A 15,144-nucleotide genomic window follows, 5' to 3' on the forward strand; every position below is an offset into this window, starting at 1 on the left:
TTCATCTCTCCCTCTCCTTCCCCCCGCCCTACCTCCTTCCCCTCCCCACAGCACCTGTATATATGTTTGTACAGATTTATTACTCTATTTGTTGTACTTGTACATATTTACTATTCTATTTATTTTATTTTGTTAATATATTTTGTTTTGTTGTCTGTCTCCCCCTTCTAGACTGTGAGCCCGTTGTTGGGTAGGGACCGTCTCTATATGTTGCCAACTTGTACTTTCCAAGCGCTTAGTACAGTGCTCTGCAAAGAGTAAGCGCTCAATAAATATGACTGACTGAATGAATGAATTCAGCCTCCGGTTCTGACAGTGGCCTGCTATGTGAATTTGGGGAAGCTGCATAGCTTCTCTATTCCTTAGATACCTCAGCTATAAAGTGGGGAGTAGATAGCTAGTTCTGCCTTCCCCTTAGATAATGGATCTTGTTTGGAACAGAGGCTGTCTGTTCTGATTATCTTGTAGCTATGCCAGCACTTAAAGTGATTAATAAATGCTACAATAATTATTATGCTACCCTCGTTGTGTGGTGTGTGTGTGTGTGTGTGTGTGTGTGTGTGTGTGTATGTGCGTATGTATGAGAGAGAACGAGAGAGAGAGGAGAGTTGAGGTACCTGCTTTTGGAACATTCCCATGATTACATAACTTTGAAGCCTCCAGCTCTCTTTGATTCAAGTTCCTTGTGATGACTTACCTGGAAATGCTGGGAAAAATCCATGGCTATGTGATGTGAGTCTCACAAGGGGCTCACAAACTGTTCATTAGAAATCCATCTTTGGCCACTTCATATTCGTATTTGCAATAACTCTACCTTCTCTTCAAATCACTGACACTACTTATCCCCATGACTCCCTTTGTCACTGCACCCAACAACTATTCCAGATGTTAAATTCCCTCCTGAAGTCTCAGTGTTCCAACACTCTCAATGACCTTGTCAACTACTTTGTTGTCAAAATTGAAACCATCAGGAATGAGAAGCAGCATGGCTTAGTGGAAAGACCGTGGACTTGGGAGTCAGAAGGCATGGATTCTAATATCAACTCTGGCACTTGTCTGCTGTGTGACCTTGGGTAAGTCATTTAACTTCTCTGTGCATCAGTTCCCTCATCTGTAAAATACGGATTAAGACTGTGAGCCCTAAGTGGGACAACCTGATTACCTTGCATCTACCTCAGCACTTAGAACAGTGCTTGGCACATATGGCTAAGTGGAAAGAGCCCAGGTTTGGGAGCCAGAGGACGTGGGTTCTAATTCTTCCTCCGCCACTTGTCTGCTGTGTGACCTTGGGCAAGGCACTTAACTTCTCTGTGCCTCAGTTACCTCATCTGTGAAATGAAGATTAAGACTATGAGCCTCACATGGGAGAACCTGATGACCTTGTATACATTTATTCATTCAACCGTATTTATCAGTGCTTAGAACAGTGCTTTGCACATAGTAAGCGCTTAATATATGCTAGTAGTAGTAGTAGTAGTAGTAGTAGTAGTAGTAGTAGTAAGCACTTAACAAATACCATTATTATTATTATTATTAACATTGAATTCCCAAAATATCTCTATCATCTTCCCAACTCTCTTTAACCCCATTTCCACTTACAAAATTAAGTAGAGGAAAGGGTATGTTTAGAAATGTCCTGCTCCTACCCATTCCTAGTAACTTTCGGAGACTCCCTGCTCTAATCTCCAGGACTGATTTAAATGAAATTATACTTTTACTTCTCCATTTCACAAGGTTCAGAAATAAAATAAAAATACATGTGAAATAAATACATGCGATCTTCAGAACTCCTTGTAATATGGAATTAAAGAATAAAGGCTAAAGTCAACAATAGCTAATCTTGCCTCAGATGGGTAGGAAATAGACCTGGAATAAGGACAGCAGGTAGGGAAATGTTCTGTATGGTCCTTTCTTATTCTCCTTTTTTAAAAATAACATTTGTTAAACGCTTACTATGTGTCAAATACTGTTCTAATTTCTGGGGTAGGTACAAGTTAATTAAGTCGGACACAGTCCCTGTCCATATGGGGCTCACAGTCTAAGTAGGAGGGAGAACAGTTTTTCTCATTGTACAGCTGGGGAACCTGATGGAAAGAGAAGTGAACTGACTTGCCCAAGGTCATACAGCAGACAACTGGCAGTGCTGGAATTTGAATCCAGGTCTTTCTGACTCCCAGGCTTTTGATTTTCTTACTAGGCCACACTTCTCCCTACTACGTCAAATTCCTTCTCTTCTGCTGAACAACTATTAGCTGGCTTGGTAGGTTTGCCTAAAGGTTCGGGTGCAGATTTTACCTTTCAAGAAGAGGGGATCTCGTCACTTTATTCTTGATGGGTTACCTGTCTTGATAAGGTGGACAGAGGGATATTGGTACCACACCTGCTATCTGATTTATGGAATACCTGTTGGAAGGATTTGCTGAAATTTCACAAGTGAGCTCAATTCATTAATTCATTCATTTAATCATATTTATTGAGCGCTTACTATGGGCAGAGCACTGTATTAAGTGCTTGGGAAGTAAAGGTCGGCAACATATAGAGACGGTCCCTACCCAACAATGGGCTTACAATGGGCTTAGGAGAGACAGACAACATAACAAAACATGTAGACAAGTGTCAAAATCGTCAGAACAAACAGATTTAAAGCTATATGCACGTCATTAACAAAATGAATAGAATAGTAAATATGTACAAGTAAAATAGAGTAATAGATCTATACAAATATATACAAATGCTGTGGGGAGGGGAAGGAGGTAGGGCAGGAGGGATAGAGAGGAGGAGAGGAAAAAGGGGGCTCAGTCTGGGAAGGCCTCCTGAAGGAGGTGAGCTCTCAGTAGGGTTTTTAAGGGAGGAAGAGAGCTAGCTTGGTGGATGTGTGGAGGAGGGCATTCCAGGCCAGGGGAAGGACGTGGGCCAGGGGTCGATGGTGGAACGGGCGAGAATGAGGCACAGTGAGGACGTTAGAGGCAGAGGAGCGGAGGGTGTGGGCTGGGCTGTAGAAGAAGAGAAGGGAGGTGAGGTAGGAGGGAGCGAGGTGATGGAGAGCCTTGAAGCCAAGAGTGAGGAGTTTTTGCTTGATTCGTAGGTTGACAGGCAACCACTGGAGATTTTTGAGGAGGGGAGTGACATGCCCAAAACGTTTCTGTACAAAGATAATCCAGGCAGCTGAGTGAAGTATAGACTGAAGTGTGGAGAGACAGGAGGATGGGAGATCAGAGAGGAGGCTGATGCCGTAAACCAGTCGGGATAGGATGAGAGATCGAATCAGCAAGGTAGCAGTTTGGATGGAGAGGAAAGGGTGGATCCTGGCGATGTTGTGGAGGTGAGACTGGCAGGTAAGGGCAAACAGTGGCCCCTTGTCCTGGTTTTTTATGGTATTTGTTCAACACTTGCCATGAGCCAGGCACTGTACTAAGCACTAGAGTAGACACAAGCTAATCATTTGGACATTGTCTTACAGTGTTAATCACATGGGGCTCACAGTCTTAATCCACATTTTACAGATGAAGTAACTGAGGCACAGAGAAGTGAAGTGACTTGCCCAAGTTCACACAGCAGCAAATGGCAGGTGGGATTAGAAACCAGGTCCTTCTGACTTCCAGGTCCATACTCTAAGCACTAGGTCATAATGATTTTCCTGGGAAAAGGGAGGCAAGTTAGAGAAGCTGGGTGAGGAGATAAAAGGGAGTAGGCAAAATATTGCTTTGATATATTCCTCTGGAGACTCTGTGATATAATTAGATTAAACTCAGATGTAGACAAGATCCCATTTCAGTCATTTATTCTTTGAACTATAGTATAACTTGAGAGTTCTGGACTGCCATAATAGCATTCAATGGAGATAGTCCTGTAGGAGATAAAGTACTACAGGAGATCCTGAAAATGGTGTTTAAAGTCCCATAGAATAAGGAAATACATTTTCTTAGCATAATGCTAATTAGATGAAAATGTCTATGAAAATGTTTATTTTTCACAGTAACATATAATGGAAAATATTAATCTGTTAAGTTGAAGACTACAAGAATATGGACATTTTGTAGATGCATTTAAAGACTACATTTGTTTCTTTGAAGATGAGTCAGAAATGTTTCCACTATTTAAAAGCATTTCTTTCAGGATTTGGCGTTCAAAGGAAATTTGTTCTGTCCTGTCAATGTTCTAAACATTTGTATTATGCATTGTTTTTCAATCCCTGTATAGTCATGTTTGTGGGACAGTTGCAATTGTACATGACTGTTGACCATGCATTTCCAGACTAACTACTTGTTAATATTTCTCTCTCCTCATCTCCCTTTGCATATAGATCCCAAAAGATTTTAATAATTATGTTCCTTATTCATCAGTTGTATTTAATGAATACATACTATGTGCAGAACACTGTACTTGGGAGAGTCCAGTACAATGGAATTGGCGGGCATGCCCTGCCCACAGTGGGCTTACAGTTTAGAGAGGGAAACAGACATTAATATAAAAATATATAACAAAGATATGTACAAAAGTGCTGTGCGTTTGAGGATGGAGCGAATATCAAATGTCAAAGGTCACAGATCCAAGTGCATAGATGATGCAGAAGGGAAAATGATCCAGGGGAAAGAGAACTTAATTGGGAGAGGCTTATTAAATGTTTATTAATTGTCAAACACCATGTAAAGTGCTGGTCTAGAAATGGTGGATATGTTAGGGAAATCAGAAATCATGTACTTCTTGCTGTAGTTTCCTAGCTCTTGATGTCTCTTAAAGATTAATAATAATAATAATGATTATGGTATTTGTTAAGCACTTACTATGTGCTAAGCACTGCTCTAAACTCTGGGGTAGATACAGGGTAATCAGGTTGTCCCACGTGGTGCTGACAGTCTTAATTCCCATTTTACAGATGAGGTAACTGAGACACAGAGAAGTTAAATGGCTTGTCCAAGATCACACAGCAGGCAAGTGGCAGAACCAGGATAAGAAACCACATCCTCTGACTCCTAAGCTCATGCTCTTTTCACTAAGCCACGTGCTTCTAACTATTAAGATAAAGTATTCCTAGGTTAACACTATTTTATTAACCAAATATATTCATTGTGACACTCTCCCATCTAGAAACTTTGTCAGTGTAGCCTTCACTTCCGTGTTCCTCAGGCTATAGAATAGAGGGTTAAGCATAGGGATGACAAGACTGTAAAACACAGAAACCTCCTAATAGTACTTCCAGAAATCCCCTATCCTAGGCTGTCAGACTACTTTGAGGTGAGAGGCACAGGTGGAGAAAGCTTTGCACCTTTCTTTAAAAGAAGGAATATTCAGGATGGAAACCACGATGCAAACATAGGAGAGATGAGGATGGTCAAAATAGAACTGGAGAGATTTAAGGAAGAGAAAATCAAAAGCTGATTCTTCTTTGCAAGAGTATCAGAACAGGAGAGGGCCAGAAGTGGTGGATCAGCACAGTAGAAATGATAAATGATGTTGGAATCACAGAAGGAGAGCTGGAAAGTCAGGACAGTCTGGATCACAGAGTACAGGAATCCATAGGTGTAAACTTCAATCACCAGCTCTTTACAAAACCTCTTGGTCATAAAAGCCATGTAAATCAGGGATTTACAGATGACCATGTAGCGGCCATAGGCCATGGTAGCCAATAGGAAACACTCTGTAGTGGAGAAAGCACTTGAGAAATACATCTGGAGAAAACATCCAGCCAAGGAAATAAGTTTTTTTCTTCCTTAAAATGTCTTACAGCATCTTGGGAGCTATAGAGGAAGAGTAGCAGAGATCAGTGAATGTCAGGTGGCTGAGGGAATAGTACATAGGAGTGTGAAGTTGGGAGCTGACCTGAATTAAAAGAACCATCATCAGATTTCCTACGAAAATGATGAGAAAAATAACTAAAAACATCACGAAGAGCAGCAGCTGAAGTTCTGGATGATCCGAGTATCCCATGAGGACAAATTCCATCATGGTGGAATAATTTCCTCTGGCCATTTTGTTTTGAAATGTTCCTTTAGTGTAATAAGAACAAAAACATACGATAACATATTCATCAAGATGAGATAATTGCTTTCTCACTGCCTCAGCAAGGACATAATAATAATAATGGTAGTATTTATTATGAGTTTACTACATGACAAGCACTGTACTAAGCACTGAGGTATATTCAAGGGAATTGAATTGGGCACAGTCCCTGTCCCACATAAGGCTCAATGTCTTAATCCCAATTTTTCAGATGAGATAACTGAGGCACAGAGAAATAAAGCGACTTGCCCAAGTTCACAGAGCCGACAAGTGGCTGACCGGGATTAGAAGCCAGGTCCTTCTGACTCCCAGGCATGTTCTCTATCCTCTAGGACCGCTGCTTCTTTACTTACTACTCACTTATTCATCATCCCTCACTCTCACCTCAGCACAACACGAACCCCTTACTCATGCCCTCCCTCCTGCATGGAGCTTCTTCCCGATCCATATCTGACAGTTTACCACTTTCTCCATCTTTAATGCCCTACTAAAATCACATCTCCAGGAACCTTCCTAGGCTAAACTCGCATACCACCACCCTATTTTTCCTTTCTACTGTCTCTGCCATACACTTAATCCCAGCCTACATCCCCACCCTCATAGCATTTATGTACATATCCTTATACTCAGTGGCTACCTCAACCATTAAATGTTTAAAGGTCTGCTTCGCTTATTAGACTATAAGCTTCTTGTGGGTAGGGATTGTATCTACTAACGCTATTGTACTTTCCCAAGAGCTCAAGTAAGTAAGAGCTGAATGAATACCATTCCTGGTTGATTGTAATTGAACTCCTGAGGATTATAGGTCACCACTGATGACATTCTTTCAGTAGTATTTATTGAATCCCTCCTGGATGGAGACCGCTATTTTAAGTGATAGGGTGAGTATCATACAAACGAAAGACATCATCCCTACTCTTGAAATCTAAGGGGAGAAACAGAAAGACATAATTACTGTGTATTTTCAATCCTCATATACAACAGGATGGTCTGACAACATACTGAAAGAGGTCCTGACATAATCTTAGCATTTAATGTAATCACTAAATATCAGTGTCAATATCCTTAAGGTTTTAAGACCAGAAAATATATACATATATTTGCTTTTCTAAATATAATCAATTGCTTAATTTTTTTACAAGTATATCATCACTGGGTGACGAGTATTGTTCTGCGAACCACAGAACTACACTTTTTAATTGGATTTAATTTATCTCCCTTTTATCACTCCAGTTTTTTTGGAGCTCATGGTTTCTCCTAGAAAGGAAAATAAGAGGAGAGTTTGAGTTTGCTGGAATATCCATTGTCATACTACAGTTTGCTTTGGCCCTGGGTCCTTATTTTCTTTCTACTCTGTATTCATTGATTTCCCCCTTTTACACAAAGCTTTAGTCAGAGATAGCAGAACAAAAATACTGTTCCTGTTTGTGAAGGTCAGAATGATGTTATCATATGTCTTTGCAGCAGGTAGTCTGCCTAAACAGATTCACAAACCAATCAATCAATCAATTAATAGCATTTATTGAGCACCTACTATATACAGGGTACTATACAAAATGTGCAGGGAGTATAACATAATTAACAGACATCACCCCTACTCTCAAGGAGTTTGCAGTATATTGGGGAAAACAGGCACTTAAATTATAGATCTTGTCTCATTTTGGAGAGTGACAGTAAATATTGACGAAGTCCCAGGGTCTTCTCATTTAATAATTGTGCTATTTGTTAAGTGTTAACTGTGTACCAGGCAGTATACTAAGCGCTGGGGTAGATCCAAGCATAAAACAGGTTGAATCCCTGTCCCACATGGGGCTCACAGTCTCAATCCCCATTTTACAGATGAGGGAACTGAAGCACAGAGAACTGAAGTGCCCTGCCCAAGGTCACACATCAGACAAGTGCCGGAGCCAGGATTAAAACTCACTACCTTCTGCCTCCCAGGCCCCTGCTTCATTTTATAAGTCTTACATTTTAGCATATCCTCACTGCTTTAAGCTAATGTTAAATTAATTGCATTCAGTTAACTACGTCCTTGGGAAGTCTTTAAAGTAAATACATGTCTAACCAAAGCAAAAATTAGTAAATGATCCATCTTTGCTCTACAGGCAACAAGTAGCAACAGCCATTAAAATCTATGTGACTTACCAATCATCCAACAAAAGGAGATATGGCATTAGAAAACTAGATGTAATGCAGTCACTTTGGTTTAATTCCAGTGAGCAAAATGTACAGCTCCTTTGCTCATTGGAAAGCTATATTTCTCTATTAGGCACCAGAAAACCTTTAAGTTTTTATAATGAAAAAAAATGAGTCTGTTATCCTGTGTTATTTTGGAGTTTACTTTGTACCAAGGGAATGGTTTATTCAGGGTTGGTGGTGTGCTATATTCAGAGTTTGTAAGGATCTTTTGCACTGAGTTTAAAAATCCTTGGGAATTAACATCCTTGAAAACACCTCGGTATGTAATACTACATCAGGATATGATGTTTTTCACTATCAGATATCAATATTCTTGGTTCATGTTTTCATGCAAGTACTTGTATGAAATGAGGAAATGAAGGTGAAGGATCCTAAACTGGCTGTGGAAGCATGAAACCAAACTATTGCACCCCTCCAGTGAGCTCTGGATGTCCCTTGAATGTGGATGGAATAAAGCATGTCTTTATAGGAACAGAGGCAAATTATGTGATCATAGCTCTCATTTACAATCAGGAAAAGAAGGACTCAGCTATTCAAGATTAAAACCCCAGATGGGAGTGTGAAAGCAATATAAATTATCTTTCTCCCACTCTTGCACATTTAACAATTTAAACTATAAGAATAGCATAAGTTTAAAAATCAGCTCAGAGCCCTTGATAAAGGATGGAAAATAGATATCAGCCTCAGCAGTGTAGGGAGAAATCTATATTTAGATGACTCTCTCCTCATAGAAACTATAATTTGGAATGCGTGATTGTAACATTCCACCTGTCCTTCTATTTCACTGATTCACCTTAGTTCAATATATAACATTCTAAATGTGTTGTCTTTCTCTCAGGGTTGTCTTTCTCTAAGCAAAGTTTACAGGCCTGATGTTATTAAGTTCCCCCCTCCTCTCTCTCTCTCTCTCTCTCTCTCTCTCTCTCTCTCTCTCTCTCTCTCTCTCTCTCTCTCTCTCTCTCAATAGTTATATAAATAGTTATATATATAGTTATATATATATATATATATATATAAATAGTTCCAGTTTACAGTTGATACAGTTTATATATATATAAACTTTTAATAAAAATTTCATTCATCAACTGTAAACTGTAACTATTATAGGAAATTGCTGAATCTGTATTAGCTAATAATTCAAGTCTCCCGACTCCTTTGGTCTCAGATATGGGTTCTTTTCAGAAAAATGTTATGTATTGGAGTTGAAATTTCCAGATAATTGAGGCTAAAGTACCCCCAAATATTTGAATGATTTTGATAATTTGCTTGTATCCAGAAACCAAAGACTAAAAGTGGCTCTTAACTCACTCACAGTACTCAGATTCCACCCAAAGCAAATATTTCCTTTCATCATAAATAAAATATTAGAGAAGCAGCGTGGCTCAGTGGAAAGATTATGGACTTTGGAGTCGGGGGTCATGTGTTCAAATCCCGGCCCCGCCACTTGTCAGCTGTGTGATTTTGGGCAAGTCACTTTACTTCTCTGTGCCTCAGTTACCTCATCTGTAAAATGGGGGTTGAGACTGTGAGACCCACGTGGGATAACCTGATGACCCTGTATCTACCTCAGCGCTTGGAACAGTGCTTTGCACATAGTAAGCGCTTAATAAATGCCATTATTATTATTATTATTATTATTATTATTATTATTATTATTGTTATTAGTCTCAAGGAAATTCCCCCAAATACCTTTTTTGTGGTATTTGTTTAGTGCTTACTATGCCGAGATAGATACAAGCTATTCAGGTTGGACACAGTCCGTATCCCACTTGGACTCACAGTCTTAATCTCTATTTCAAAGATTAGGTAACTGAGGCACAGAGAAGCTAAGTGATTAGCCCATGGTTATGCAGCAGACAACTGGAGAAGACGGGGTAGAACCCAAGTTATTCTGACTTCTAGGTTATGCTCTATACACTAGGCAACACTGCTGCTTCCCTCATTCCCTTATTGGACCTAGGGAAAAGTCCATAATCCTCATAGATATGAAAGGGTGCTTTTGAAAGTGAACTACGGAACATCTGCTTACATATTGGCAATGCTCCTAACTCACTAAGGTTGCCCTTAACCAATGTTTCTTTAATTTGGGCACAAATTTTGATCAGCAGAACCTCTGAGTTTCTTACATGAATTGAATCTTTAGGTCAAGGTTCTGCTTAGTGAAGGGACTTTATTAACAGAAACTGAAAACCAGTAGGAGAAAACAGTTTCGTCCCTGACATGAGCCTATGGAGAAAGTATTTCATGTCACAATTATTTGCCTCTCACAGTCTATTGCTAACTCCTTTTGTGGAGAAACCAAAGGGCTTTTATGTAGTACATGTTGTTTTTCCACTTTATAAAACCCCTCAAAGATGAGAGCTTGAGTCAGAGTATTCATCGACACCAATCTACAGTTTCATCTGGGAAGATGAAACAGTAAATTTATATGTACTTGTGGAGGTTTTACAGCCTAATGTGGTTTTGTGAAAATAAATTCCTTGCTGATGAAAGGTATAAGTATGAGTTCTGAAATGATCGAGAAGCAGCAAGCCTAGTGGAAAGACCCCAGAACTGGTAGGCAGAGGACCTGTGTTCCAATCCCAACTCAAGCACTTGTCAGGTTGTGATCTTGGGCACTTCTCTGGGCCTCAGTTGCTTCATCTGTAAAATGGGGATTCAATTCCCATTCCCCCTCTTAGATTATGAGCCCCATGTAGGACAGGGTCTATGTTCAACTTGATTGTCTTGTCTTTACTCCAGCACTTAGTACAGTGCTAGGCACACAAGTGCTTAACAAGTAGCACAATTATTATGTTTTAGTTATCATTAAAAGACAGTACATACAAGTGATTGATTGAATAGTCTTGGAATATAGGTTGGGTGTGGGGCTTAAGATCCAGTAACTCTGCAGAGCCTTAAGCTTCACCCAGAAAGCTTCAAGTACAACCAAAGAGGTTCATGACTGGCATAGAGTTTACTCTGTCACAATCAGAAAATGAATCCACACTAGATGCATTCACATATGCAATGTACATGTTCTTCTCTGGTGCATGTTTTTACACGGCATTTTAGCTAGAATGTGACAGAAAAGTTTGATAACATTCTTCTGACAACATGTGCCTGACAGAAACCAGTGCAATGCAGTGTTGGAAAAAAGTTGTACACACAAAGGTATGGTGTTGGACAGAGGGTGAGTACCACAGTGCAACTTTTACTTAACCCGAAGTTTTGCAAAGAATGTCATCCCAGTGCATTTAATTTTAAAATGTAAACTTTCATTGATACAATTTTAATAACCAGTAATTTCATGGAAAATTAAAACAATATGTGTATTGATTTATAATATTGCTGCTGGTAACGTTAATTCACCCCAAAACTCTCCTCTCTGTCACTTTTCTCAAGTATCCTTCATGGGAACGATGAGACTATAAAACACAGAGGCTGCTTTGTCATAAGGCAAGACATGATTTGTATATGGCTGTTGAAAGTACACAGAGAAGAGGGCCCAATAAAACAAAGCAATGACGATCAAGTAAGTTACACAGGTAGAAAAAGTCTTTCACTTTTCCTTTCTTGAAGGGAATTTCAGGACCATAACGAAAATGCAACAGTACGAGAGAAAGACGACCAGCAGAGTGCTGACAAGATTCAATGTGGAAATAATGAAGGTCTGTTTCTCTTTAAAATGAATGTCAGAGGGGGAAAGAGATAGCAGAAATGCAGTAGAAGTGATTAATGACTCTGAGGTCACAGAATGAGGCTTGCAAAGTCATAGTGGTCTGTATCAGTGAAATTGAGGAAACCATAAATATACACTGCAACAGCCAGCTCACTGCAGACTCTGTTAGATATGATGAATGTGTAGAGCAGTGGATTGCAGATGGCTACAAAATGATCCAAGGCCATGGCCGCCAACAGGAAACATTACGTAGTTGCCAAAGCACTGGAGAAATACATCTGGGTGAAGAAACCAGTAAAGGAAATGTTTTTTTCCTTCACCAAGATGTTTGCCAGTATCTTGGGTGTGATAGAGGAGGCATAACAGACATCATCAAAATAGAGGTGACTGAATAAAAAGTACATAGGAGTGTGGAGTCGAGAGCTGATCTTGATTAGCCCCATCATCCCAAGGTTCCCTATCAGGGTGATGAGATAAATTACTAGAAATATCACAATGAGCAGAATCTGCAAGTCCAGATGATCTGTAAATCCCAGAAGGATGAACTCAGTCACCATGGTTTGGTTCCTCCTGGACATTTTTCTCTTCAATCTTCAATCTTCTCTCTGAATGATTAACAAAGTCTGTTGATCAAAGGTCCAGTGTGTGCAGGGAACTGTACTAAGTGTCTGGCAGAGCACAATAAAACAGTAATTCAATGCTGATTGTGTTTAATGCTCCAAGGCATCTCTAACTGTCTCCTACCATTCATTCATTCACTCATTCAATTTTATTTACTGAGTGCTGAATGTCTGCAGAGCACTGGCCTAAGCGCTTGGGAGAGTACAATAATAAACTGCTACATTCCAGTCTACAAGAAGCTTACAGTCTAGAATAAATGGCTGGGCTCACAGGCCATGTGCTGGAAAGCCAGCAAAATTCTGAATTCCTAAATCCCATTCTTCTCTAGGTCCTGTTATTTAATGAGCATCCCAGAAGGATTTATGTTGGAAAATAAAGAACACTGACAGTGTCCTCTAGACTGTAGGGTAATTGTGAGCAGGGAATGTATCTGTTTATTGTTGTATTGTATTCTCACGAGCACTTAGCACTATGCTCTGCACACAGTAAGAGCTCACTAAATACAATTGACTGGCTGACTGCATGACCTGAGTAATGATTCCAGCTGTACTTTCACAGGGCTGTACTAGCTGAGCTCCATTTGATTATGTTCCCAGGTTCAGCAAGCTCATTTTCCCAAAAATGCTAGGGATAGGGTTAGGGTGCTTTGTCAGCTATTTTGTTGTATTTCTGAGCCTGCATTTTTAATTCAATGGATTTATGCCTATCCCAGCATATTTGTGTACTCAATTACATATTCTGATCACAATAGTTGTAACTATTTTTATATATTTCGTCCTCAGTTAGAAGATAAGCTTGTATTGGCAAGTAATGTGCCAAATAATAATAATAATAATAATAACAACAATAATAATAATAATAATGGTATTTGTTAAGTGCTTACCATGTGCCAAGCACTGTTCTAAGCTCTGAGGTAGATACAAGATGATCAGGTTGTCCCACGTTGGGCTCACAGTCTTAATCCCCATTTTACAGATGAGATGACTGAGGCACAGAGAAGTTAAGTGTCTTGCCCAAGGTCACACAGCAAAGTGGTGGAGCTAGGATTAGAACCCATGTCCTCTGACTCCCAGGCCCGTGCTCTTGCCACTAAGCCATGGCTTCTTTATTCTGAACTTCCCAAATGCCTAATTCTTCAGTGCATTGCATCAAGTGTCATTCAATTGTTTCCCCTGGGTCTAATGCTACTACTACTACTAATAATACTAATACTACTAATGATGACATTTATTAAGCGCTTACTATGTGCAAAGCACTGTTCTAAGCGCTGGGGAGGTTATAAGGTGATAACGTTGTCCCACGGGGGGCTCACATTCTTAATCCCCATTTTACAAATAACTGAGGCACAGAGAAGTTAAATGACTTGCCCAAAGTCACACAGCTGACAATCACCAGAGCTGGGAATTGAACCCATGACCTCTGACTCCAAAGCCCCTGCTCTTTCCATTGAGCAATGCTGCTTCTCTAGTACCACTATTACTACTAATCAACATGGCCTAGTGGATAGATCATGGACTTGGGTGTCAAAGGAACCTTGGTTCTAATCCTGGCTCTGCCACTTGTCTGCTGGGGACCTCAGTCAAATAACTTCTCTGTGCCTCAGTTACTTCATCTGTAAAATGGGGATTAAGACTGAGTGCCATGTGGGACAGGAACTGTGTTGAACCTAATAATCCTATATCTATCCCAGTACTTAGAACAGTGTTTGACACATAAACACTCAAGGGCTCAATAAATATTTTTGATTATTATGATTATAAATAAATAATTGGAATATTATATCTATAATTTTATATTCCTAACGTTTTACACATTAAAATCACCACTAAAAAGTTATTTGGGCAGAAGATATTGGAATTTTGAAAACTGAATAACAGTAAGGATTATTAATGTGCTCGTTCTTACTGCTCGCTTTCATAACCCCAAATTTGAAGTCAATGTATTTTTTCCACTATTACAGCCAAAGTTAGCATTTTTAAACAGCAATTTCCGTCAGTACATATTTATTACTCTATTTGTTTTATTTGTACATATTTACTGCTCTATTCATTTTATTAATGATGTGTATATAGCTGTAATTCTATTTATTCTGACGGTATTGACACCTGCTGAACTCTTGCCCTATCCTCTCTCTGGCCTGGAACTCCTTCCTCCCTCATATCTGATGGGCCATAACTCTCTTCCTCTTTAAAGGCTTAATAAACTAATATCTTCCCCAAGAGACCTTTCATTCCCTGTCTAAGCCCTCCCTTCTATATTACCTATTCACTTGGATTTGTACTCATTAAGCACTTTCAGAGTCACCCTTTCCCAAGCCCCACAGCACTTATGTACAAATCCATCTGCAATTCATTTTAAAGTCTGTTTCCCTGTATAGATTGTAAGTTACTTGTGGGCAGGGATCATGTCTACCAACTTTATTGTGTTAGAATTTCCCAAGAGCTTAGTACACTCCTCTACACAAAGTAAGTGCTTAATAATCATTGATTTATCAATTGACCTTGGATAAGGAGGTTAGTTTCTTAAAAAGAGTGGCTTATGGTGAATATACACTACCTATTATTTATGAGTGCATCTGCGTTGCATCTACATTAGCACAGCACCTTATATTAATTTGGTGAAATTACATTTCGTAGTGGAAAGTTCAAAGAACTGAGAGTCAA

At 39.5% G+C, this 15,144-nt stretch overlaps 1 pseudogene; it reads right to left on the reverse strand.

Moving 5' to 3' along the window:
• Positions 1-5,220: 5,220 nt before the first annotated feature.
• On the reverse strand, positions 5,221-5,946 carry LOC119922792 (annotated as a pseudogene).
• Positions 5,947-15,144: the final 9,198 nt, after the last annotated feature.

This window comes from Tachyglossus aculeatus, unplaced genomic scaffold (genome assembly GCF_015852505.1).
Source record: "Tachyglossus aculeatus isolate mTacAcu1 unplaced genomic scaffold, mTacAcu1.pri scaffold_124_arrow_ctg1, whole genome shotgun sequence".
NCBI lineage: Eukaryota > Metazoa > Chordata > Mammalia > Monotremata > Tachyglossidae > Tachyglossus > Tachyglossus aculeatus.